Source organism: Pithys albifrons, chromosome 7 (genome assembly GCF_047495875.1).
Source record: "Pithys albifrons albifrons isolate INPA30051 chromosome 7, PitAlb_v1, whole genome shotgun sequence".
Taxonomy (NCBI): Eukaryota; Metazoa; Chordata; class Aves; order Passeriformes; family Thamnophilidae; genus Pithys; species Pithys albifrons.
Window position 1 is genome coordinate 36,715,553 of NC_092464.1, and position 27,565 is coordinate 36,743,117.

General features: G+C 37.0%; 1 protein-coding gene across 5 annotated transcripts in view; it reads right to left on the minus strand.

Annotated features, from left to right (window-relative positions):
- Positions 1-27,565, minus strand: part of TBC1D5 (TBC1 domain family member 5) — a 313,509-nt gene that overhangs the window by 259,608 nt on the left and 26,336 nt on the right. For all 5 annotated transcript variants that reach the window (XM_071561054.1, XM_071561058.1, XM_071561057.1 and 2 more), the window contains exon 2: positions 21,707-21,768. The gene's annotated coding sequence lies outside the window, so the exon portion shown is untranslated. The remainder of the gene's footprint in view (positions 1-21,706; positions 21,769-27,565) is intronic.

Below are 27,565 nucleotides of genomic sequence, written 5' to 3' on the forward strand. Positions count from 1 at the left end.
CTTGACCCACAAGTTTTCATTGCTGGTTCTCCCTGGCAAAAGCTTCCAGATTTCCAGAAGGCATATGTGGAAAATAATGTCACAGACCTCTCAAAATCCTAAGCAAACCTCCTAAGAATCTTTCCTTGAACAGGCTGGAAAAAGGTGATTAGCTTTGAAGTGTGTCTGGTCTGAGTCACTCTGGTTATCACATGCCTCACTGCTAAAGGTAAAAGGAAAAGATAGAAAAAAAATGGAAATAGTTTGCTCAGTTATTTATCTGGCATTCTAGACTGTGACAGTCTCACAGGTGGATGCTAAATAACCTATCTGATTTTTTCAGGTTTTTGGATGGGACAGTTCAATGACTTTCAAAGTTGTAAAACAATGGGAAAAGCAGAAATATTTGTTCTTCTATTTTAAAATAGAATAAAAAAATTGTCTGAAGGTAAAATTAACTTTTTTTTTAATACAGAGTTAACTGTTCAGTTTATTATAAATGACATCTCATAAAAGAAATTCATTTTCATTTCAAAATTATTCTTTTTGCTCTACCTCTTTTAATATATATCCAGCATACTTATCCTGTAAGTGAAATTACTTAAAAAAATAACGTATCACTATCTTTGTGCACTTAACTCAAAATAAAATGAACATAAATGATGTACTTCAGAAGTCCTAAATATAAATTAATTGGCTTTTCATTTTCATGCAAAACTATAAAAATATTAATTTTGTACATATTTTTATGTACATGCAAACATTATGTACATATTTTTGTACATGTAATTACTTCAAATATGCACTAATGTACCTATTGTGTTTAGGAATAAATAAATATGAAACTGCTACAGTAAAATATATTTATTTGAAAACCAGAATTTACTACAGACTCCACCTTTCTCTGGGAACATTAAGAAAGCAAAAGCCTGATGATTAACATCCAGATAAGTCTAGATGTTTGAAGCTGCACAAAAATTCTACTGATTTTCTGTTACCTTCAGATATACCATGCTTACAGAAATACTCTAATAATAATACAATTATAATTATACAAATTACCTCCTACAGCCTTGTCCTTTCTATACTGTCATCAACATTTGCAAATAACAGAAAATGATACAACAAAAAAAGCTTTCAGGAAATTCAGTGAAAAATCCTGCCCCCACAGATAACTTAACAAGTACCCCTTGACAGAGCTGAGTATGTTTTTATGGCACCTAGTGTCTACTTTCTGGAACTTGAAAAGATGTATTCATGGAGCTTTCTTAAAGTTCACAGATCTAGAGCTGAAATTCTGCAGATCTCTGTACTGAAGTCATCAGGGGAAGCAAGGTGACTGTGCTTGAATTTTCCATGATTCCTTCCTGACCTACAGAAGCACAATGAAAAAAACAAGTATGTCTGAATTTAAGCAAGAAAACAAAGCCTTTTTAGTACTGATTTTAGTCAGTATGGTCACATCTCCGATTTTTTTGAATTAATTACCTGAGCCAAAATACCACCACTTCCTAAAGACAAAGATTTCACTTAAAATTCCAAGCTGGGACCCACTAATGGAAAAATGGAAATCAATACTTAAAAAACCTCAAATTTTTTTACTTTCCAAGGGCTGAAGTCTAGGTTGTATTGACTCAAAATATTTAGAATTCAATGTTATTTGGATGAATGAGGTTAGGCAGATAATGGAAAAGATGATGAAAAGTTGCCACATACCTGTTAAGTTACAGCATTCAACATTTACAAGCAATTCTTTCAGCACTGTATGTAAGATGCATCTTTCATTAGTAACAGAGACATGAAAGAGAATCCCAACAGCTTTAAGCTGACTACTTTCTACTCTAGTAATTCTTCATAACAATGTAATTTTAAACCTTTGCAATCTTCCCCAAGACAAACAGAAATAGAACAAGTTGACTGCACAACCAGGAGCTTCCTTCTCCCCGTCCTTCAGACAACACACAACACTAACTGAGTTCAACTTTCTAAGACTTTTTTTCCTAAGATGACAATTCAGAAGCTTGCAAGTAATGCCTATAGAATGGCATTACTTTTTTACCACTTTTTCAGTTTGGAAAAACAAATATTTTCAGGGTAGGCAGGGTAGGCCTGGTTCTTTTGTCTCCAAGAAAAGGGTGGCCAGGCTGCAGCTACCTGAGACAATGACTAAAAATGATTTATACTCAGTGAGGTGTTATAAAGAAACTGCTGCCTTTCACTAAACCATGCCTTTTTCCTTCACCTTTCAGTCTGTTTCTACCAACAACCTTAGTCTTTCCAACATTTTGCTTCCTTCCTTTCTTAAAAATTGTTCCCTTGTTCCTTCTAAATATTTTCTCCACTCCAACTACTTTTCTCTGCCCTAATCTATTTATGCAAGCATTGCATGCTGAGGATGCAACAGCAAGGCCTCTGTACACGTAATCATAATTTTAAATGAAGACCTTCTGAATAAAAGCAGTTGAAAAGTTTAACAAGTGACAAAGTCAACCGATATTCCAAGTCTGTCTCCTCTCTAATTTCAGCACTAGCTACAACATAATCCTCAAAACCAGAGGATGAATACTAGTTTCCATACCTCAGAAACAACTGCTGCTCAGAAAGATGAAAGCCAGCCAGCCTTTCAAGGGTACATTTACACTCACAGACACGTCACCCCTCATCCTTGTTCCTCAGTGGTTCCATCAACCACACCTGAATGTACATTATGTCAATAAAATTCTACATATATCATCGATTGTGCCTGTTTCATGCATGCAATGAAAAAGGAGCTTAACCAATGGCGGAAGAGGTGACTGAGAAAACTAATTCTCTTTCCAACCTGAGGAAACTTTAGACAAATTTGCTTTTGATAATCGACTGAACACGCTGCACTGCAAACATCAAGGGATGGTGCAGGGATATCTAGCAGGTGCTGCAGTTTATCACAAAACCGTCTAAAATAATTGGAAGTGACAACCAGCACTACCACAAATGATTTATTAGTCTTTCACTCAGCTTTTCAGCTTCCTCAGGGCCAGAATAAATAATTTACCAACTCTGTATCTTCCAATCATTAATTCTTCCCTGTGCATCCAAACTGCATTTAACTCTGCCGCGTTCAGTGGAATTAAAAACACAATATAAAGACTTTTTCCCCCCCAAGTATAGTATTATCTGACTTTATCTAAAAGTAAAATTGTCAATCAAAATTTGTATTGGTGATAGAAAGATTAGAGCCAGCAACTAACACCGAGTTACAAAATATCTGCAGAATAAAATGAAAGCTAAACTGAAGAGACATCAACAATGAAATGTTCCCGGGGGTGAGGTGTGTTCTCAAGTTATAAACACTGATAATGTCTGAAGATATTGATGAGCATTGTTCTTCTGATCCATAAACTAACATTAGTTTCAGACAAGCATCTTACATGTCCCACATGGTAAATGCAGGATGAAAACACTGGACAGTAAACATTCAGAAAATAAATGAAAAAGGAGATGTGAGCAAAATGAAAGGATTAAACATGAACAGAATGGTCCTATAAAAAGGCAATACTTCTGAGGAAATACATTAAAGATACAAGATTTATTAATGCCCTTGTGTTCATATCACAAAAAGGGATTAAAAAAGGCAGAATTAGAAACCAGGAGTATAAAATGGCATAAAACCAAAGTACACCTTCAAATTTAAAAGAAAATATATAAGGTACCATATTCCTATTAATTATGTAGAGAAAACACAGAGAAAACAAAATCACACCCTAAATCCACTTTTGATGTAAGAGAGCCTTCTCTCATTAAATCAGCATCTATGATTAAAACCAAGATCGTTTTTGGTACATAACGTATTGCATTGTTAGAGCAGCATCTGTTTGTTGCACAGCAACACATTTTTCAGCTTTAAGAAACTGTACTCACACAGAAAAAACAATCTAGACTTTGAAGATATAAAAATATTTTTACTTCCAAAAGCATTTTTTACTAAAGGGGTTAATAACATTAATGTGCTAATATTTTGCATTCCAAGAAGAGGCTTCAAGCTGTTGGAAACATATAGAAGAAGAATTTCATGGTACTAACAGCTTTCTTTCAGTCCTATGGGACTGAGACAACTCAAACTTTAAGTGCTTAGAAGAAAAGCTCTGTAAAGCTATGAAGGCTAATCAATAGGGCTTTCACCAAGTGATAATACAGTCTGAAATTAAATAAATTGACCATAGCAAAAATGCCTTACCCTTTTTCTCAACATTAATCTCACTATAGAGAAAAGTACAGTATGAACCGCAAGTCCAAAATAGTTGACATACAAATGTGTTTTCACATTACTTTTAACAATACAAAAAAAATCACAAATACAGAAAATTTAAGATGATTTATTTCAAAGCAATTACCCTATGTTTTTCTCAAACATCAATTATTCTTTTTAGTAAGACTGTAAAATCTGTATTTCAATTTTACTCTATAGTAAGGTATTTCCTTTCCTCATTTAAAACACAAGAGCATCATCTGCTGCAAACAACCATGCATAAGCTGAACTCAACCTCCCAAAATTTTCAAGAGAATGACACTGTTATAACAGTTGAGGAATTTTATCATTATGACAAGGGATATTCTAAAACAAGCCTAAATCTAAAAAGATGCAATAATGTAAATAAAACAAAAGTTGGAGAAACTAAATCACAGGCAAGGTATTAATATCTATGCTCTTCACAAGATGGGCCAAAAAAGCCTTCAAAGACCATAGGTCCCAGCAGACAGAGGGAACATACTTTGGAAATCCTACCAAGACAAAAGTACACTTGATCCCAGCAGGAGACCACTGAGCCAAAAGTCATTTACCCTTGGAGTCAGTTACATAAATCCATAAGAAAGCACCTACTGTTGTCGGATTAAAAAAAAAGTCACATAGTAGGCTGCCTGTTGTTCAGAGAGTTCAAATATGGGTCCTATAAATGAACAGGTCCAGGAAGCTATTTTGTCATCTAACTAAATGCCAACTTATGACATCTTTCTTGAAGCACAAGGACTTTTTGACTTGGAGAAAAACAGATTTGGACATTGATTTCCTTAATAAAGAGTCCTGAAGGCAAGTATGCAATCAAGATTTATTGCTATACAGATTTCCTTTCAAATTCAAATGAAAACCACAAGGCCAAACCAAAAAGATCCACCACAAAATAAACTGTTTCAATTCTTCACTTCCTGAGTTTGTTCATACTCGTTGGGTGAAAGTATTCCAAAGTGACAGCTGATTACAGAAAACAATGTATTAATCAGAGGCTGAAATAATTCTGGTAAGAAACAGCATTCAATATTTGATCTTTTCGGATGAAAAAATTATAGCTATTGATATGATCGGGTACTCTCCACATGACCTCTCTCACACATAAATGATTTAGTAGGCTTTCTTCAAAGGTTAAATAAAAAAAGTTTCTGAGATTAAAAACTGAGGGTGAGAAGGATCAAGCCCAAGGAGGACAATAAATCAGCCTTAATGTACCCAATTAGAAAGTTTTGTAAAATTTTTTCACTGCCTCTAGAAGAATACAAAGGAAGCATACAAGAAATTCTGATACATAGTTTTCAGTGTGTAAGAAGCTAAGTGCATTTCTTCATGCTCCTATCAGTTCTGGATCTCTCTATAGGCAATAAGGTCTGCTTATAGGACATATTCCTACAGGAGTACTGGGCAAATTTATATTTCTATTTATCCCAAAAGAAGTATCATGTTGGCAAACGTCAGTTTTGACAAAACATCCTCACCTAAGGCATAGGTTCACAGATTTTCTCACTCTCAGTCACTGTTGGTGTGATTTTTCAACTCTATCAATCTAGTTTCCTTTCCTCACATTTTTTCATCACAGCTAGTTGTACGTTCTGACAAAACCTTAAGGAAGAAGAAAGGAACACTCAGTTTTATCTGCATTCACCATTCAGTAAATCTGTCATCTCCACTCTACCAAAAGGAAGTGAGGCAGAAAAGGGCCACAGAGGTCACATGGCAGTGAATTAAGAACTGAACTTGTCATCTCCTCATTCTCACAGCAACACTTTCTGAGGTACACAAATCAACAATGCATCCCTCATTACCATTCTGGCAGAAAGCATAGGTTCAACTTCCAAGATTCTCCAGAGCTCCATTTCAACCTGGGCCACCAAAAACCTTCTTCTGTCCACAACCACCAAAAATATAGCAACCAGAGCCAACTACAAGGTATGAAACATTATGAATCCTGTTGGGTACACTTCCGAATAGGAACCTTGAACAACACATTTTCAATAGACTACAACAAATGAGAGAGACTTTTATTCAGGAAAATGCTAATGAGAACCCTACAATGTCTGTAAACACCTGCGCAAGCTATTAAGAATCTGATAACTTCTTGGCCTAAGTCAGGGTTAAAATCCAGTGTCTGAACCATCACTCGATGTTGAAATGACCTCTGAGACATCTGCATTAATTATCATAAAGGAGTCAAACCACCTGAAGACTCTGGGGAAAGGAAAACAAACACAAAACTCCAAACCAAGCAGTTCACTCCCAGGCGTTTGATCAGTGGAAGCCGAACTACATCAACTTAGAAATGCTTGACAAAAAATTGTAAAAATGGCCTATTACCATCCTTCTCTTGAAGGAGGCTATTGATTGTTTTATTTTTGATTTTAATATTCAAGTCACTCAGATGATCAGCCCAGTCAAATCAGCAATGTGTAAAAGTCTAATTTTCAAGACAAAAAATTCATTATCTCTGCTCAGACATTCAGGTCTATTCTCCTGTAAAGTCTTCTTTACACCCCTAACGATCATCCTCCAAGACTGAAATGGATGAAATAAATTGAAATAGGAAGTGACATTACATAGGGGAGTATGATATTAGCCCAGACATTAGCTCAGAAGTTAGCAGGGCTCATTGAGAGAGCTTTAAAGTACATTTGAAGAGGGATAGGGACATAGTGGGCTCCACAGACACGGGGTGTAGGAAAGGGAGAACTACAGTGACCTCCTGAGCACCACAAGGAGGCTTAAGAGGGGATACCTCCAGCAAGTACAACCTTTCAAGGACATAACCACAAGACAGGACAGGACACCCCTTTCCAGTTCCACTGGCATATCAACACAATCAAATACTTCTATGAAGTGCCTGTATACCGATGTGCACAGCATGGGGGAAAAACCGGAGGAACTAGAGAACTGTGTGCAGTCACAGGGCTTTGATCTCAATGTGATTATGACAACATGATGGGATAGCTCACGACTGGAATGCTGTCATGAAGTGCTACACACTGATTAGGAAAGACAGATCAAAAAAGCTGCAGTGGTGGAACTGCCCTCTGTGTGAGGTAACACCTTGGAATGTATCAAGCTCTGTCTTGGGGTGGAAGGTGAATGAGTTGAGAGCTTATGAGTTAGACCAAAAGGGCAGACCAGTAAGGGGAACATTGTGGATGTTTGCTACAGCACACGTGATCAAGATGAGAACGTGGCTGAGGCCTTCTAGAGAGGGAGTCCCCAAGTCACAAGCACTGGATCTTGTGGGGGCTTTTAACTACTCTGACATCTGCTGGAGAAGCAACACAGCAAAGCACAAGTAGTCCAGGAGGTTTCTGGGAAGGACTGATTATAACTTTTTGACACAGATTGGGAAAGATCCCACAAAGAATGCCATGCTGTTCAACCTTGGAGATAGGAAGGTTGAGGGCAGCCTTGGGTTCACTGATGAGACCAGACTTCAGGAATCTCTGACCCAAGAGACCAGGGTAAAAGGAATGCTGGAAGGAAGCTTTTCCCTTGGTCAAGAAGGATCGGGTTAGAGAATACCTAGCTAAACTTGACATCCACAAGTCCATGGGCCCTGATGGGATGCATCCACAAGTGCTGAGAGAGCTGGTGGACACCATAGCTAGATGCTCATGATCACCTTTGCAAAGTCAATGCGATCAGGACAGATGTCTGAGGACTGGAAGAAAGCAAATGTCACCCTGGTCTTCAAAAAGGGCAAGAAGGAGGACACAGGCAACTACTGGCCAGACAGCTTCACCTCCATCCCTGGAAAGGTCACGGAATGCCTCCTTCTGGAGGACATCTCTATCTGGATGGATGACAAGAGGGTGACGAGTCAGCATGGATTCATTACATGTAAATCATGCTTGACCAAGCATGCCTGATTGCTTTCTACAATGAAGCAACTACCTGGATGGATTAGGGAAGACCACTGGGTATTGTCTACCTTGACTTCACCAAGGCTTTTGACACTCTCTCTCACAGGCAAAGTCAACAAGTGTCGACTGGATGAGTGGACAGGGAGGTGAATTGAGAACGGTCTGAATGGCAGATCCCAAAGGGCTGTACTCAGTGACACAGGGTCTAGTTTTGGAGGCCTGTCAGTAGTGGTGTTCCACAAAGTTTGATACTGGGCCCAGGATTGTTTAACTTATTCACCAATGACTTGGATGAAGGGGATAGAGTGACTCCTCAGCAAGTTCACCGATGACACAAAGCCAGGAGGAGCAGCTGATAACCCAAAATGTTCTGCAGCTCTTCAGAGGGATCTTGACAGGTTGAAGAGATGGGCAGAAAAGAACAGTCTGAAATTCACCAGGGTGTCCTGGTGGAGAAGAAGCTGTCCATGAGCCAGCAGCATGCCTTTGTGGCCAAGGACAGTTGGTATCCTGTCTGGCATCAGGAAAAGCATTGCCAGCAGGCCAAGGGAGGTGAGCTTGCCCCTTTACTCAGACCTAGTGAGGCCACATCTGAAATATTGTGAACAGTTCTGTGCTCCTCAGTACAGGAGAGACATGGAGCGCCTGGAGCAGGTCCAGTGGAGGGTGACCAAGATGATTAGGGGACTGAAGCATCTCTCTTATGATGAAAGGTTGAAAGAGTTGTGTCTGTTCAATCTCAAGAACAGATGACCAAGAGGAAGGCTCATCAATGTCTACAAGTACCTGAAGGGAGGGTGTCAAGAGGATGGACCCAGGCTCTCCTCGGTGATGCCAAGGAATATGCCAAGAGGCAATGGGCAGAAACAGATGCACAGAAGTTCCATCTGAATATGAGGAAGAATTTCTCTATTGTGTGGGTGACTGAGCACTGGAAAAGCTTACCCAGAGAAATTGTGGAGTCTCCCTCAGAGGAGACATCCAAGAACTGCCTGGACACAATTCTGTGCAATGGTGGTTGAGCAGGAAGGCTGTATCAGAAGACCCACTGTGCCTTCCAACCACACCTTTTCTACGATTCTGTGATTCTGAGTGAAGGAGGTTTATTTTTTAGTAGAAGCAGGCCTCATGCAAGTTGTTCACATCTAAGGGGGTGTACAGCACATCCTTGAAATAAAACAGACATTTTAAGTATATACCAACACCAGCATATGCTATGATCTTTTTGGTATTCTGACCAAATAAGCACCATGCAAACTGCAAATCATTTTGCTATTTCATACAACAAATAAAAGGCACAGAAAGTGTGCAATGACAAATTGTGCTCTACGTAAAGAAATGTCCAGACTTAGGGAGCAATATACTCTTGCAATCAGCATAACAAAGGCAGCATGAGAGAAAGCAACTCAAGTTCTAATCACGTTTTAGCTAACAGGTTGGTAGACACAACCATATGGAACAAGTAACGCCTCTTATCTGAATGAATGGAATAAACTTCAGCTGTGTCTTTGCTATTCTTAAATTTATAAGATTATGGGCACACTATATACTTGAGCACAATGTAAGAAAACTAGAACATTGCAACTTCCAAAACCTTCAAATCCGAGGTCTCTAGCATGCTTTAACTGTCCTACTCTAAAAATTCACCCCCACCCCCTCCAAGGTAAATTGTTAAAATTCAGTTATAGTTCTAAAAACAATGTATTTTAAAATTATAATTGAAGGTAAAAGACTGAAAAAGACTGAATACCAGAGAAGAAACAGTGACAAAAATGAAACCTTGCATCACAGGACCGCTGACAATTCTGCTATGTGACCCCTTCTTTCTCCAGTCTTTCTTTCACATATTTAATCATCTGTTAGTAGAAATTTTGGTAGAAATGGCTGTCAAAACGAAATAACGAGGATGATCATGTTTTCACAGAGACACTGTTAATAATGCATGAGGAAATGAAAAATATTTAGTTGCAATTTCCTAAGCTTTTTAGCAAAGGATTCACTAATCTTTAGCTTCATAGTACTTGGGCAAAAATAAGATCTCTACCCCAAATCCCTTCTACCTAATCAGACTAATTCCTAATATGAGACAAGCAAGCAATTATTTTTCTAACTTATTCCATATATTCTACCCTTTCTCCCTTTTGAAAAGGAACTATTTCTTCTTATCTTTACCAACTTAATTTATGAGTGGAACAATTCCTGGGGTAACACTCCTGTGAGTCTCCTCACATTTGCAGGACCTGGTCCTCATGGTGGACTTTACCCATGACAGTACCTGCTAAAGGAACAACATAACACGGAATGAGCAGTCCAGAGGTTTTCTGTTGTTCACAACTTCATTACACAAATGATCAAGGATCTGTTGAGGGGAAGACTTTCTGTCAGACCCCATACATACTGAGATGTTGTCCAAATACGCAGGGATAGGGCTAGGAAAGCCAAAGCCCAGCTGGACTTGAATGTGACAAGTGATTTGAAGGGCATTAAGTACATCGGCAGCAACGGCAAGATCAGGGAACATGTGGGCATAGTGCTGAAGAAGAACTTTTTCACACAAGACAAATAAAACGACAAGATCCTCAGTGCTTTCTTTACCTCAGTTTCTACTGGTGAGACAAATCTTCAGCAACTGCGTATCTGTGAAATATGTATGAGGTGGAGCAGGATCAAGTCTTGGAATGTTTAAACAAACTGCATGTATGGATGTACATAAGATGTACACAAATCCACAGGCCCTGAAGTAATGGACTCATAGGTGCTAAGGGAGCTGCCTAATCTCGTTCTAAGGCCACTCACAGTAACATGTGAAAGGGCATGGAGATGGCAGCAAGGTCCTAAAGACTCGAGCAAACCAAATGCCACTTGTCTCTTGAACAGTGCAAAGGAGGATCCGCAGAACTACGGGCTGGTCGGCCTCATACCAATCACCAAAAAGAACTGCCCATTACACTTGTGCCACACTACAAGCTGAGGGCAAAGGATCTGGAGAGCAGCTTTGCAGAAAAGGACCCAGGAATTGTAGTGGACACCAAGCTAAACACGTGCCAACAATGAGCACTCACAGCAAAAGAGACCAACACCATTAGGAAGAGTATTCTCAAAATGTCAAAGGAGGTATTCTTCCTCTTTAGACAGCATTGGTGATAAGCTTTTTGGGTACTCAACACAATTTTGGGATCCCCAGTATGAGAGACATGGACTTACTAGGGTGCACTCAGCAGAAAGCCTGAAAGATAATTAAGGGTTTGAAGCATATGAAATAATGACCAGATGCCAAAAGAGCTTGGACTATTCAGTCTTGAGAAGGGAATGCTCAGGGGATTTTATTTCTAGATATTTCCGATGAGTAGGATTACAGATAATGAAGCTTGATTCTTCTAGTGGTAACTAGTGAACAGACAAAAGTCAATAGATACAAATACAAGAAAACTCACTCAAAAATAAGAAAAACTTCTTTTAATGTGAGGATAAACAGAGATTTTAACAGGTTGTCTAGAGCAGTTGTGAAGTCTCTACCCGTGCAGACATTCCAAATCCAACCAGACAATCTCCTGAGGAACCTGCTCTAGCTGACCCTGCACTGAAATTAGGGGTTTCATTCTGTAAATAAACTCTAAAGGTGTCTTCTGACCTTCTATTTTCTGTGTTTCTGTAATATGATTTATGGGGAACCATCAATCCATCTAGATTTTTGTTCAAATTATTTATACTCAACAGATGCTTATACATCTCTAGTGTTAAATATATAGAAATCTGCAACAGGACCTTAAATAGTTTGTTAATTTATGTCTTCCTGAATCACTGTATTAACCTTTTATTTTTCAAATATTCTAACAGGAACAGTATTTTTCTGTTGTTTTTAAAGGACTCTGAAAGCATCATGTGAACAAAACACTGTACTTGATAGCATGATCTTAAATAATTGCACAAAAATATTTCTTTAAATTAAAAATATATATACACAATTGGCGCATATCTCTAATTTAACTAGGGCATGAGTTTTAAATACAGAGGCTTTGCACATTCAATCATGGTTGTGCCAAAACAGCACAAGAACTGGAAAGAAATTTTTTGTAGAGAAAGATTTTGGTAAATGTTGAGAACCAAAGGCTTAGCAGACAGATGAACTAATGGAGGTGTATATGAGAAAAACTGTAAGATAAAATTTGAATTTCTGTACTCAAGATGTCAATTAAGCCTTATAAATTATGCATACATTTTACCTTAGACAACTTAGGAACACTGAAGAAACAATGTATCACAGAAAATTTGCTTAAGAAAAGTCCTATCATATTGAGCCAAATGGCTCATCTTTTCAGACAATACAGGATTTTTTTTTTGCATTAATTTTTTTGGTGTCTAAGAGTTTTAAAAATAATGTTGTACATTCTGAAGAAGATCAACAAAAGTAGAAATTAGAGTTAAAAGTAACCAAACACCTTATAACTTGCACTCCTGCTGCTGCAAAATACAGTGGGATAAACTTCAGAGACTATAAGCGATTACTACCAGTGCATTTTAAGTACTTGACAGCACTATAATTTTCACCATACCTGAGCACTGGCTCAGAGTATTGCTTCATGACTGCCTCCTATCCCCTTCAACTGCATTTTTCTAACTCCCTCCCTAAACTAGGACTGGCACCACCGTAGTCAGATCAAAAAACTGATAAAGATTAAAAGTAGTACAGCAAAAGAATGTACAGATGCACAAGCAGCGGACTGCACAAAGTGATGAAAACACAAGATTAGGCAAAGGGGCTTAGCACAGCGACCTTCTCCAGTACCTGACAGGGTTCTCCCAAACAGTTGCCCTTATTATACTTCAGTTTATAATGCAGAGTAGTATTTCTTCAAACAATAATTAGACTAGCTGCCCCAGAACAAAGATGGCTGAGAAAGCGCTTCATGTTGATCTAGAAAGGATAAATGTTCATGCTATGCATATCATTTGAATTTTCAGCGAATGCAAAATCCAGTCACTCAGTAGTAGCCAGAGTATTTCTTTTAATCACTTGCATAAACTATTTTGAAGTTGCCAAAGGAATTTTAAGACTGCAAACTGAAAGCAAGGTGCAGAATCTCTCCTAAAACATAAACATGTAAAGAACCAACAAACTTGGGCTCACTTTAAGATTTGAACATTTTACAGAAAAAGAAAAAAAAAGAAAAACATCAAACTTTTGGGTTCTTTAAAAAAATTAGCCTTTCTAAAAGATTTTCCATAATTTCCATTGGCAATTATGTGAAAGCTGAGCTGTAACTCCTCCAAAATTGCAAACTTACACGTCATTGGTTTGCATTTAGCTATTTAGCAATATTGCCTTCCCGAGGTCAGCTTAATCCCATAATTAAAAGTTTTATACCATTAATAGCCTTTTCTTCTCATGCAGAGCATTTTGCCACATGATCTTTTCCCACTGCTGGTTAACAGATCAAAGTATCTACCTTCTTGCTTCTGAGTATTTCTGAACTCAGCTCTGTCCTAAGACACCATCAACAGATTCGCCTTCATTCTCACAAGTTAAATGAATGCAATTAACTCAGTTCAAGATCAGGATACTTTGTCCATAAGCACCACAGGCAAGACCAAGATTTCCTTTGGAAAGTAAATTTAATTTGTGCTTTTTCTACAGTGCTGACATATGCCTTAAACCAAGACAACCAGAATAGTCCTATGGTCAAAATTACCCAGTAATTTTAAAAAATCACTTCTTTAAATTTAAAGAAAGAGTAAGTCAGAAAAGAAAAAGGAAAAAGATCTTTCAAAAACAGCTGTAGCATGTAGAAGAAATTAGCATGAGTGAGTGCATGGAAAACATCAGCAATAGGCTTTGAGGAAATCTGGCCTGGGTCACTGAAAAGAAAACAGAGGCAGATGCTAGGCTGTCTAGCCCAGGTCACTGCAAGGGAGAACAACAGCTGGTTATGTGAGTCTTGCCTGGGACACAGAGTTGGTGCTTGATTCTACTGTGCAATTATTCACTTCCATGATGATTTTAGTATGGGACAAAAACTGAAAACCAGATGGATTTTTTTGCAGGTGGATCTATGACAAATTAAATTATTTATTTATTAACAATACTTGGTTTTAGTGTCTTTTACAGACATCCAACAAAAAGAGTTGACTGACTACACAGATAATGTAAGTATGAGTTTCTGAAATGCTCTATGAAGTTATCAATATTTAAACAGCTCTTATAAAAGTTGTTTCCTAGCAGTGCAGATACTCGCAGGACTGTAGGGTCTATACTCACTCCATATTAACTGTAGTATACTTTAAGACATTTTATTTTCACATTCGAATTGGGTGCAGAAAAGAGAGTGTCCTCTGATCATTGTATCCATGATCACTTTTAGCTGATACTTAAGTAATTCCTTTTTATAATCCACCAACCAATGTTTGATTCAACTTAAAGGAGTTGCTGCTCATCCATCCAAGGCTTTTATTAAAAACTCTACCATTGTAATTTCTGGATTGTTACAGAAAACTGAACTCACATTACAGATCCTGGGAAGCACAAGAGAGTTTTTAAAGTGAGTTTTTTCCATGATTGCCCAGCTTCCCATTTCATGACTCATGCATTCCTTCCAATCACATTATTCATCAGTCCTTTTCATGAAGGCAAGAGATTATAAATGATTACCATCTTGATTTGTCTGAGTACAGAGAAAAATATCTTTAGAATCAACGGACAACTCTACTCCATAGATCAGCTACTTATTCAAAATACCTTTCACCAGAAATGCAGAATATTCCTTCAGATGTGCCCACAGTTTTACAAATTGTTTGAAGAATGTATTGCAGGTACATGCATACAATAAAGGCTTTCTCCAAAAAAGAGTCTTAAGACTAGTACTTTTTACAGGTGATTAAAGAAAAACAAATGATTTTTTTTGAGGTTGTTACCAAAATATACTTTTCAATCCAAAGTTATTTTGACATTTGCTCCCAGGTAGCACAGGGATTAAGAACATTCAGGCATAGCAAGGCAAAGAGAATTTTTCATAAATTGCGAATGACAATGTTAAAAAAATTATCTTTTAAGCCAATTAGAGGAAAGATAGCTTAGACATACCAGGGCAAGAAGTTCCACAGTTCAGAAACAAAACCAGACTGTAGAGAAAATGAACTGCATAGAAACAGACAAAAGTAGAAGTAAAAAAGGCAAAGTATAAATCATATGAATTTAATGCTAAAGTTTACTACACAAAAGTTAAGTTCTGCAGTATTAATCTAAATCATTAATATGAAATGTTAGAATTGAGATAAATATGATAAAATGGAACTGTACCAGATGTTCTGGGTCATTTAAAGTTCTGGTCAACTGAAACATGGCAGTAACTTACATTCATACACACTCTGACACATAAAAACATGAGAGACAATACAAAGAACAATCAAAAAAGGGAGAATAACAAAGCTCTTGGCACTTGATATTTTTTGATGGTTTTGCAACCACTATAAGGGATGTTTTTAATGTCTGTTGATCCTCACAACAGAATAAGGAATAGTAAATCCAGCTATAGCCATATGTCAAATGCAAGAGTCTGGAATAAGGAAAATAGCTAAAATTAATGTTTACTAAATATAATGCTGGAAAAGAACATATTTATCAACATTGGTGCTACTATCAGCTTATCCTAACTTATACTCAAATGCTTCCAGGATCAGAATTTCAGCTGAAAGGGAAAACATGTTTCAGTAGAGACAAGTCCCCACACTGTGCACAGCCTTCTTCACTGTATTACTGATAAGATGTTAGAGGCTCTTTCTGGTAGACATCTTAATGTATACGGGAAGATATTATACCTACATGTGGTAGGATAGAGTATGCTGGTGATATTCCACAAGTGTGCTAACTTCATGCAAATAAGGGGAAGTTACACTAGAAAAACTGATTTTTAGCTTCTCTCAGCACTGGAGACAGAATGAAAACATATGCATGAATAAGACTAAGGTATTCTGACTACCACACTGCTAGTAAGTTGCACCCAAGGCCAATGTGCATTCTTAGTATAAGCAAACTTGCAAAGCACTCCTGATGTGCAACCTAACTCATTAAAACATATTTTGATGAGAAACAGAAAAATATTCTGGATTTGAAGCTGATAAACAAAATGAGCTATGTTTCTGAAGTTACTAGTTGTCTTCTTTTAGGCGCTACTCATTCCCTGCAGTTAATATGAATTAAAAAAAACCCCCACCATATACTGCTTAAAGTTCACTACCACTATAGAGATATAACTAGTTACTATAATTCTCAAAAGAATTTATTTCACTGCCTACAAAATAGGAGGTGTTTTCTCTCCAGGAGAGTTTATGTCAGGTGACTTCATGAAAATCATACAGAAGAAATGAGAAAGGGACATGTTGTAAACCCCAAAATTATTAGATTGCAGTTTACCCTATGAACATCTCAGAACACATGTTTTGCATAAAAATACAAAACAATTAAAACAGTGCAAACAGAACAATTCACAACTTACAACTGGAGTGTTTAATCATGCAGCCATATCTTTTAAAAGTTCTTTCATATAAAAAAGTAACATCTTTTCTACTGTGAAAGATATGCATATAATTGCATAAATACATTGTTGTAAGGAGGAGGATATTTTGATAATATAATAAAATTAATGAGCTCTGCCACTGCTTTTAGATGTCCAAGACCCCATGCATGATTCTTAATAACCCATTGTTGCTACCATCATTATGTCCGTAAGTTCTATCCTCATACTATTGCTTACTATGGTTAGACTATTTCCTCTCAAATTCCATCTTTCTACAGATCCTGTTTTCCCATGGGATAGTTAGTTCAAGTTGAGAACAGCTGCTTATTCCTTTTTGCTTGTAGTATAGAATGCAATCACAGACCAGCACTGGTAATGTCTTGCTGGCTGTACCTATTTCCTCTTGAAGAGATGCTCTTTCTAGGTAGTGTTGCAAAGATTTCCCTGTGAAATACAGAGAATTTCTACTGGCTTGAGGCTTTTTGTTTCGTAAGGCTTTTTTAGCAGAGGTCCTACTCCCATCCATATTTTAAATAATGATTGTAACATTTCTTTTTAAAACATCACACTTTCATCAATGTCAGCTCTGATCAATCTGACATCCTCTAACAGAGACTTCCAAAATGCCTTGCAAAACAGCTACCCTACAAAGTGAAACAGAACTTGAATATCCATTTTACAGAGCCAATGCATGTGTTTGGCTACAAATACTGGAGTATTTCTATAGTATTTCCTTCAAAGGAATTTTTTTTTAAACTTGTAAAGTTTGATTTGAAAGAGTGCTGATCCCTATTCTCTAAAGCAAGCCAGCGTCATTAGGATGACAAAATCAAGTCTTATTGTGGCAAGAAGAAACATCGTTTAGTGCCAACAACACACTGCTATTGATTTGAACTCCTCCTTGCCTCACGGGTGAAATAACAAGCTCCTACACACAGACTCTCTAAGCATACCAATAGAGGAAAGAGGCAAGAAAAATACTAAAAATGGCTGTATTAAAGATACAACAGGAAATATGTGACTCATGAGATGCAAATTCTTTTATCTGTATGACATAAATTGAAGAAGAGCTTAATATGGCTTCTGCGATTTCTATGGAGTTAGATTAGAACAGAAATACACCTACCAATAATATACCAGATTTAGGCTTCCCAACCAGTATCTCCTAACTATTCAGCACCCTCTGAGAAACAAGTCAGCTTCGTTTTCATTACCTAATACTTACTAATCACTTTTCTAAAATGACACCTTATTTTAGCATCCTGGTTGGCCGTTTCAGTGCATCCTTTCACAATACTGGCAGGATTTCTTTAAAGCAGAGCTAAGAAACTGTCTGTCAACACAAACAGGTTCACTCTTTTCCTATTTCTGAACAGACTAATTCAGAAAAAAATCTGTATCTTTCTTTTTAGAAGATACAAAAAGAATAAACCGATAGTCATGCAGTACCCATATAAATACCACTTTGCACACTGCCCTGGTTTTGGCTGGCATAGAGTTCATTTTCTTCCTTAGTAGCTGGCACAGTGCTGGGTTTTGGATTTAGGATGAGAATAATGTTGACACACTGATGTTTTAGTTGTTAAGCAGTACTTGCTGTAAGTCAAGGGGTTTTCAGTTTTGGACAGCTGATCCAAACAGACCAAAGGGATATTCCATACCTTAGAACGTCATGCCCAGTATATAAACTGGGGAAAGTTGACCAGGAGGGGTTGATCTCTGCTCAGGGACAGGCTGGACATCAGTCATCATGTGGTGAGCAATTTTATTGTGCATCACTTGTCTTTCTTAGGTTTTATTCCTTCTCTCTTTTTGCTTTTCCTCTTCTCATTATTATTAGCATCATTATTGTCTTTCTTGCATTTTATCGCTCCTCTCTTTTTGCTGTCCCCCTTCTCATTATTATTATTATTATTATTATTATTATTATTATTATTATTATTATTATTATTATATCATTATCATTATTTTCATTATTATTACTGTCATAATCATTATCATTATTACTATTATTATTGTTGTTGTTATTATCATAATCATCATTATTATTATTATCATCATACTCATCATTATCCTCATCATCATAATAATTATTTTATTTTCGTTTATTTCAACCATTAAACTGTTCTTATCTCATGGGTTTTACCTTTATTTCAATTGTCTTCCATCCTATCAGAGCAGACAGGAGAGCAAGCAATCGGCTACAAGGTACTTTAGTTGCCAGCTGGGTTAAATCACAACACACATCAATAGTTCTTTTTCTAGAACTTAAAGCTATGTATTTAAGCAAATCTCCAAACAAAAAATTGTAGTGAAATTAAGTACCACTTGTGTTGTCTAACTGCAACTAAAATTTTAGCCAATTTCAAACACTTTTGCAGCATCAATTTAGCATGCTAGAATTCCATCTCCTAAAATATGAACTAAGTAATATACAAGGCATAAAAAACTATTTGAAGATTACTTCACTTTTAAAAATACTGAAGTATAAGGAACAAAGCTATCTTCATACCACATCCAGAAAATGGATGAGGTGTGAAAGAAATCTCTTGTTTAATACGACCTTTGGCTGTACTTCTACTTGTCATCATTATGAAGTAGCTACTTCCAGTGCCAACACATAAGCTGCGGTATATTACCCCATAACAGTAGTAGCACGTCTTTCAGGGAGTGTTTCATACTCCAAGAAACTAGTGGCAGAATGCATTGGCAGCACTTACCTTTGTAACTGCTTATAATAGGTCTTATTCAACAATAAGATCTCATTTACAAAAGGAAATAAGAGTGTACTAAATTTCACAGAGCATGTCGCATAAACTAGTATATGTTGAGGAACTCCCTTGGAGTTCTCAGCTTCAGTGAAAACATTCAAATAAGGAGAAATGTAAATTTCAGATTGGAACTATGCCCCAAATAATAACATTAAGAGCTTTGTTACTGTGCACAGACCAAAAATACTGCATCATTAAGTTCTGCAACATACTTGACTTTTCTTAACGCATGTAATTAAGAAAATATTTCTGGAAAGCAAATGAATTTGAAATTCAAGTAAAATTAATAAAACAAATATGACAAATTTAAGTTTTATACAATGGTAGCAAGCTGCAGAATAAAAATCAGTAGCTATCATTATCTAAAGCTGTTCATCTAACACTACAGAGAGAAAAAACTACTGATACATACTGTACACACATTTTTATCCATGTATATAAATCAAAGAAAACAGCTTCCTTTAAGGCAAGCATATGAAGATACTAAAGCAAGATACAAATTAAATATTCATACATTCAATATTTCAAAATAAGAAATTTGGATATACACATGCATAATTTAAGTTCTATAGTGAAACCTGTCTACAGAGGCCATTTCTACTGTATTTCAACAGCACTGAAACTTGAAATGTACAATGCAGCCTTTCCATGCAGTGTTAAAACTTTAAAGTATATAGTAATTCATTTCAAGCACTAAACACAGAATAAAGGCCACATTATGCAGACGGCACTTTTGCAGAGGAACTGCTGCTTTGCCCTATTCATCACAGCCCTGAAACAGGGCTGTCAGTCACAGCCCTCTCCTGCAAGGTGGCCTCTGACTGCCTGAGGAGCTACTCATTGGGAACAGAGGCCAAATAGGCAACAAATAGGAACAAGGTGGCTCACTGGTCCTGAAAAGCCCATCAGTCAGAATTGACTCCAAGTCAAATTCTGATCCAGACACCAATTTCAAACTGTGCTGAGCTGGTGTTCATATGCAGAGCCTAAAATTGGCCCCTTACACTGCTTTTATACATTCACTCAAACCTCTATGGAGTAAAAGATAACATTTCAGACCTTTTTGATTGGCAAAAGAGAGGAACACAAAAACAGGCTTCACACTATGTTGTGCACTAGAAATGATTCTTTGTAATCACAGAACCAGAAGGTAGTTTACGTGCAACACCAACATGTTGGATTTTCAGAGCTTTGAAAATCCTATGCATGCAAAAAACACCATGAGGGGGAAAAAACCCCCTAATATCCACCTTCCCCACCCTTGGCATGTATCTCCTTCTGTATGTGTCTAAAGACATCACCATTCCTCCCCATGTATTTAAAACCTTGCCACTAAGAAAGAACTCTTCATATGAGTTATTATTGTATTTCATTTTCTTAGTAAAAATTAAATGGATTAGTTCAAATATCAAGAGTCTCATTTTAAAAACATCCATTTTATTGGGACAAAAATATCTCAAGTTAACCTTAAGAACAATTAAAGAGTACTTATTAAGGGGAAAATAAAACTATTTCTACATGTTTTAAAGCAAACATTTATCTTTCCCCCTTAAAGATCACTCATTTGATCTTGACAGACCTATGAAATCATAGAAGCAAAAGCTAAATAAGTTGAAAAGTGGTGTTAAGCAATATAAAACTAAACAAAATTAGTATCTACATGGTAAATTACTTCATTGAAAACCATCTATGGATTCTGCAAAGAATATACTTTTGCCTTAGAGCTAGTACTTTAATTTTCAAGAACCAAGAAAAAAAAATCAAAACTAGTCAGTAACAATGCAGCGTCGAAAAGCAATAAACTCAAAATTAAGTTATAAATAATTTAAAGCATGTCATGAAGATGTATTAATAATTCATCAGATAAATAATTTACTAAATAATCAAATAAATAAATAATGAAATACATAAATAAATCAGCAAATAAATAATTCTGCAAAATAACCTAAACAATAAGTCACTAAAACAAATGACAAACCTACAAAAGTACAATGATTTTCTAAATTCTGATAGTTTTAAATAAACAAATGTATATAAACTAGATCAATCTTTTGGTGGATAGAGAAATATTTTTCACTGCTATTGGTGAATTCCTGATTACACTGCACAAGGATACAATTTTAGATTTTACAAGAGTGCAGTTTTTCCCTTGTAAATTATTAACATGATTGCTACAATACATCCTGCTCTGTATTTTACACATAATCCCTTTATGTAACTCATTTTTCCCCCCAAAAATGAAAATCTCTTTACAACATTCTTAATTCACATATTTCTTATTATTTCCTTGAGTGCAGTACTTACCACACTGCAATAGCCTTCTTGGTGGTTCTCTTATTGTCTTCTGCAAACCTTCAGAAGTTTTGCTGCAGGGGGAAAACAAGTAGAATAACCTTAATTATTACAGATGGTATCTCATTCATTAGCAGATGACAACATTTTATTTGAAAGCACAAGAAAAGCTGTTTTATAATTCTACAAAGCAACTTAATGTGAAACAACCATTACAGTTTGCAGACTACCGAAAGTTTTTAGAAGTCTTTGGTGGAACGAGTTCAAGCAGACTGAGGCCTGTTTTTTGTATTTAAGCTGACACACAATCTGTGCAAACTGGCACTAATTCAGAAGTAAAGACAAACCACAAGAAGGACAAAATACTTGGCTGACATCTAATGTTATCCTTGATTTTGGAAGTTCATAGTCCTTGAAAGAATACAGTGAGATCATTTAATATCCACTACATAAGTACATTCACAATTTAATTAGAATACTGCACTCCAAATCCAACACTGGTACCACAAAGGTCATAATCCCCTCTTCTTCTGAATCAATTTTCATTCACCATTTATTTTAATGAATAATATTGACAGTTGCCAGAGCTTTCTTCAAAGTGGTATTCTGTAAGTACAGCAGCTGAAGAAATGTGCCAGAAGTGTAATCATGTTATCAATTTTTATCCATTCTGTCAAAAAGGTTTACTTGCTTTCTTCTGAAACCCACACTGCACGCAGGAAAGAGTGAGAGAGTTTTAGAAACCACGCTACTAACACAGATTCTTCATTACTATACTGGACTGTATAACTTAAGAAATACATCCAACCTGAGGTTATATATTGTATATACACATAGATTTTGCTGCTTGTTTCAAAGGAAATCAGTATGCAATGTTGTTTCTGCAAGTAATATCTCAAATTGCTGATGGTGTTCCTGTATTTCAGCATTTAAAAGCATAAAGGATAATATACTCTTAAAACTACCTGGGCACGTTATATTTAACAAGTCTCAAAGTCTCTTTAGGGATTATAATAAGGAAACACTTTGCTTAATCATAAATTTTATATTTATCTTGGCTAAACACCCTCCTCTGGATTGGCTGCCATGTTTTGTCAAGAAAAATCAACACAGTGGAAATGAAGTACTTGTTCTGTTGTGTGGTCATTCAAAGGAGTATGTAGAAGTAATGTAAATGTGCACCAGTGCTGCTGATAATTTCACGCTCTCATAGACTCATTTCAATTTGCTTTAAAAAGGACTATTCCTCCTGGCTAAATATAGTCATCATGAAAAAGCATACCTCCCCTTTGAGCTAATAACACTGCAAGCCCCAAGACACAAAAGTACAAAAACTTCTATATTTTAAGGAACATGAAGCACTCTCTTCTCACAATATGTCTTTCTGAAGTGGGACAAATGAGACTGTTTTTTTACTAAGGTATTCTCTTTTAGTGCACAGATTTCTGTTTGAAAATGACAATTCATTCCCACACCACATCTGTGAATCCCATCCACACCCTAAACAAATCATATATATCCCAAATGTTTCTTTTTAAAAGCAATGGATCCTTGTAAAAGCAGTCTACAATTTCACACATTTAAAGATTTTGAGGATTAATGGGACATATGGCTCAGGAATGACACTGAGGTTCTGGAATACGACCTTCTATAGGAAGATCCACTTAGTCAGAGATCATTCATCTGTAGCTTTGGACCCTCTGGTAGCAAAGTGTTTTTTCACCAGAGATTTACAGTACAGCTAAAATTATAACTACAGTTAGTGACATCTGAAACCCAAATTTTTTCTTCCTTTTAAAGTTTACTTAGTTTTTAATTACTTTGATCTTTAATTTGGGCTTCTAATCCGTGGTTACAGAACTCACCTTCTCACACAACTCCTTCTGTCTAAGTTGGAGGGTCATAATGCCCTGCTCAAATAAGACATTTTAAAAAAGGACATAAACCAGCCAGTTGGGATACTGCCACCTTTCTCTCTCTTGCAATTACATACAAATTGTATCCTACACAAGAGGCAAAGGACAGAAACTGAATTTGATTCCATTGCTCTCTTTTGCCAGCTGATCCTTTTCTTCACATCCCTCGAACATCCTATAGGTGCCATTATGCACCAAGATCATGAGACACATTTGTCAATAGAAGCCTAAAGGAAAAGGCACTGCCATACAGGTGTGCTTCACAGAGACAGAACAGCAAACATGAAGTAATTATGTTCGTTCTGTGCTCTGCCCAGTCTGAGAAGCTGAGTGCTACAATAAGGAGGCCACCTTGCTGCTACTCAAGTTAATTTGGGTGATAATGCGAAGAACTGGATTGTACCACATACCCAAAACCAAATTTCAAATATTTACAATGGAAAAACTATAACTAAGACCCACAGTAATAGCACTGAGCAACAAACCATTCCATTCTCCACCTTTCACTATTGCCATAATCAGAAAGGGTGTTACTTAGCAGGTACAAACCAGATCAAAAGAAACCACATACTGCTGCTTCTTTGCTTTGGGAACTCATGAACATAGGAACAAGAGGAAATTGTAGAAAAAAATGAACATATAAAAATTTAGGACTTTTTTTTTAAAGTTCAAGAGCATACGCTGGGGGAAAAAAAGAAAGGCTGGACAGACCTGCTTAACTAAATTATGGTCAATATAAGGTACTGTCCACTATATTCTGACTCACTTTTCAAGGATTCTTGGAATTGTTGTAAGTTACAGAAAATATTTTGCATTATCAATTAAAAAAAAAAAAAACAAACACCAAAACCAAACCAAACCAAACCAAACCAAAGAAAAAACCAAAAAACAAAAAACCCAAACCAAAAACCCTGCAATGCATTATTATATTCAGGAACTTAAACAATGCATAAATCCTTTCCAGGCCAGAAGACTCATTCTTCTGTCACAAGTCCCTCCCTGTATTTATTACAATAGATCAGTTAAATTAAAAAATAACTGTTTGGTTCACTTCACATAGAAAGATACTTTTGTGACTCTACAGTACTTCATTAAAATTTTTAACATATCTCTGATTTCTTTTAATCATAAAAAGTAGAAAAGTATTTGTTATACATATTGATAAGACTAACAAAAAACTGTAAAAGTAACTCAATGTTACAATCTGTTATAGGATAATTTTGAGGATGTTCTTGGTAAGAACTTTGAGTGTTTCTGAGTAACTTCTTAATTACCTTCTTCCAATTGTCTCTTAGTAAACAATCAATTTTAAAATATTAAAACACAGTAACATCCCAAACTACTGAATCAACTGCTACCAATACAAAACACAGACCATTTCATTGTTATGACCCACGTTTCCCAGTTGATTTTTAGATAAAAACAAGCAGATTACTAGCAAGGGTTTATCTCAAATTCCCACATGTATGGCATGCCACATTAAATATATGCAAATTAACCTCTTTCTCCTCTAGTTTTTTTGAGCTGACAACTCATATAACCTGAAGCCATGGTTAACGATTACAATTATTTGACTTTCATATTTATACAATCAGTCATCAGATATGCATGTTAATTGATTTTAACAGATAGTTTTGTATTCTAATGACCAACAGTAAGTGTACATTTTATCAATCCCTTGATTTATAAGAAAATAAAACATACATCAGTTGCCAAAATTAACCCTTCACTGTATTGATTTGCAGTATTCACAATGCTTATTCAAGTTCCTAGAGTGGACCAGGGACAGAAAAACTCAAAGTTATGTTACCACAGTCATGAACAAGCACCTTAACTGCTAAAACACTCTTTAATGGACTTGTCTGTTTTTTAAAGAGTGTTGATTTCACACTGAATATATAGAGAAAGTTAGTGAATATATGATAGGATTCTGTTGCTTACTTAATAGCTATTTTCCTTATACTAAGGTCTGGCATCATGACAAACACTGATAAGGAAAATAAATTCCCTTCAATCTTTCCCTTATTGGGAAACACCTTCTTGGTTTTCAACAAATCTTGATTTTATCCCGAATCTAATGAGAAAGTCTGCAGGCCTGCAGAAAGAGGGAATCCACTCCACACTGATCACTAACCCCATTTTAAGATGGGATACCAATGCAGAAGACTTTGGTTTCTTTTGTGCAATGCAGTGATACAAGTTAACCACCTTGAAGACAGTCTACAATGTTTATACTTTTGCAGCCAAGGCAGACCTTACATGTGAAGCTTCAACGTGAACTGACAGAATTAAATTGTGGGAAATAGGTTAAGACAAATACACTAAATAAAATCTACATCTATACCTTAAGTGTAAATATCTAATAAACTCAGAAAATAGATGGAGAAAAACAAGTGAAATTTAACAGCTGCATTAAGTATGGGCTGACTGAGCCAAACTAGCCCTACTCTGACTCTGTCCTAGTTCAGCTGGAGGGACCAGCTAACCCTGTGTGGTGGTGATCAAACCTGTGTATTCCACCCCCTCTATTCATTCCCCAAGGACAATGGGCCATTAGCAGCAGCTGCCCAGGGAGCCATTATCACTTCACACCCAGCCTGAGGGGGGCGGAGCTGCTAATGGGCCATCAACAGCTCAACAACCCCTGGCTCCCAGAGTTAATCACCCATTGTGTGAGTCCCCGCCCAGGGGGAGGGACTGAGTGCTCCCTGAGGGTACATAAGTGGTGGGTAAGAAGACCTCAGCCCCTTCTCGTCGGATCCAGAGCAGCAGCAGGACCTCGACAGCAGGAGATCACCGCTCTCGCCCAGACCACAGCCCTCGCCTGCACCAACAGGTTTTTTCTTTTCCTTTTGCTCTGGACTTGGGGGAGCCACAGGGGTCTCAGCACAAGGGCAAACAAACCCCCTTGGGTTTGTGCCCCAGGACACTGGGTTATACTGCTGGGGTATTGTGAGTTGAAAGCAATTTCCCTTGTGTATCAGTGTTGTTATTGTAATATTATTATTAAATTTTAGCTCTGACTTATAATCTCTCTCGTGGTGAGTTCATTTCCCCTGCTGGTTCACCTTCTAACCAGCACATCTTTTGGCGCCCAACGTGGGGCCCGAGAGAGAAGTCAGAACTACAATTTCATTTTGTGTATTTGGGTACAGAAACTCCCTGACTACCATGTTGCTTGATGTATTCATGTGGATGGTGTATCTGGGCCTGTTCATATTTCGACACATGGGGAACCATGTGCCTGTTTTGATGCTCTCTTTAATACCAGGGAGAAGGATCAAAATTGCTTTATTAATATACTATGTTTATGTTGTCATAACATCAGAAGCAATGAATTTCATTGTGAATGTATATTCAGTCTGGTCTGCCTGTCCTGGTTTGGGTTGTTACCTCTGGGGTCTCATTAAAAATAGCACCCAGACTGTGGGGAAAACAGGCGGAGATGGTTACTTCCACCTTTTCACCTCTGCTACAACAATCATTGAAAATATTGAGCTTCCTTTTGATGTTAGGGACAGCATAATCCTGCTGTTAGTGTTGCTTTGTCTCCTCTGTACTGTATACACCATGTTTAGGGTCAGAACTGGGCTCTCTAAGGAGACTTGCTGGAGGCCTGCCCTGGGAGTGGATGATGTTGAGTGGCACGGGAAGTGGGAAGATATGGGCCAGTATTTGGAGACCTTCTCTCCTCAAATGATCTGGAAATTCACCCCGGAACAACTGCAGGACCCTGCCAAAATGCTAAGCTATGTGAAAGGAAGATGCTCTGGTAGTCCCAGAGATGTGCAGCTCACAGCAACCTGCTGGGCCCTGGCCACTGCCTACCGCACACTGCTTGGTGTGGTACAGCATCATCAGGAGGAGGAGAAAAGGAGCAAATCCACAGGCACCATGTCCACCCAGACCATGACCGAGCCAGAGAGGAAGAGAGATACATCAACTAGCGCCATGT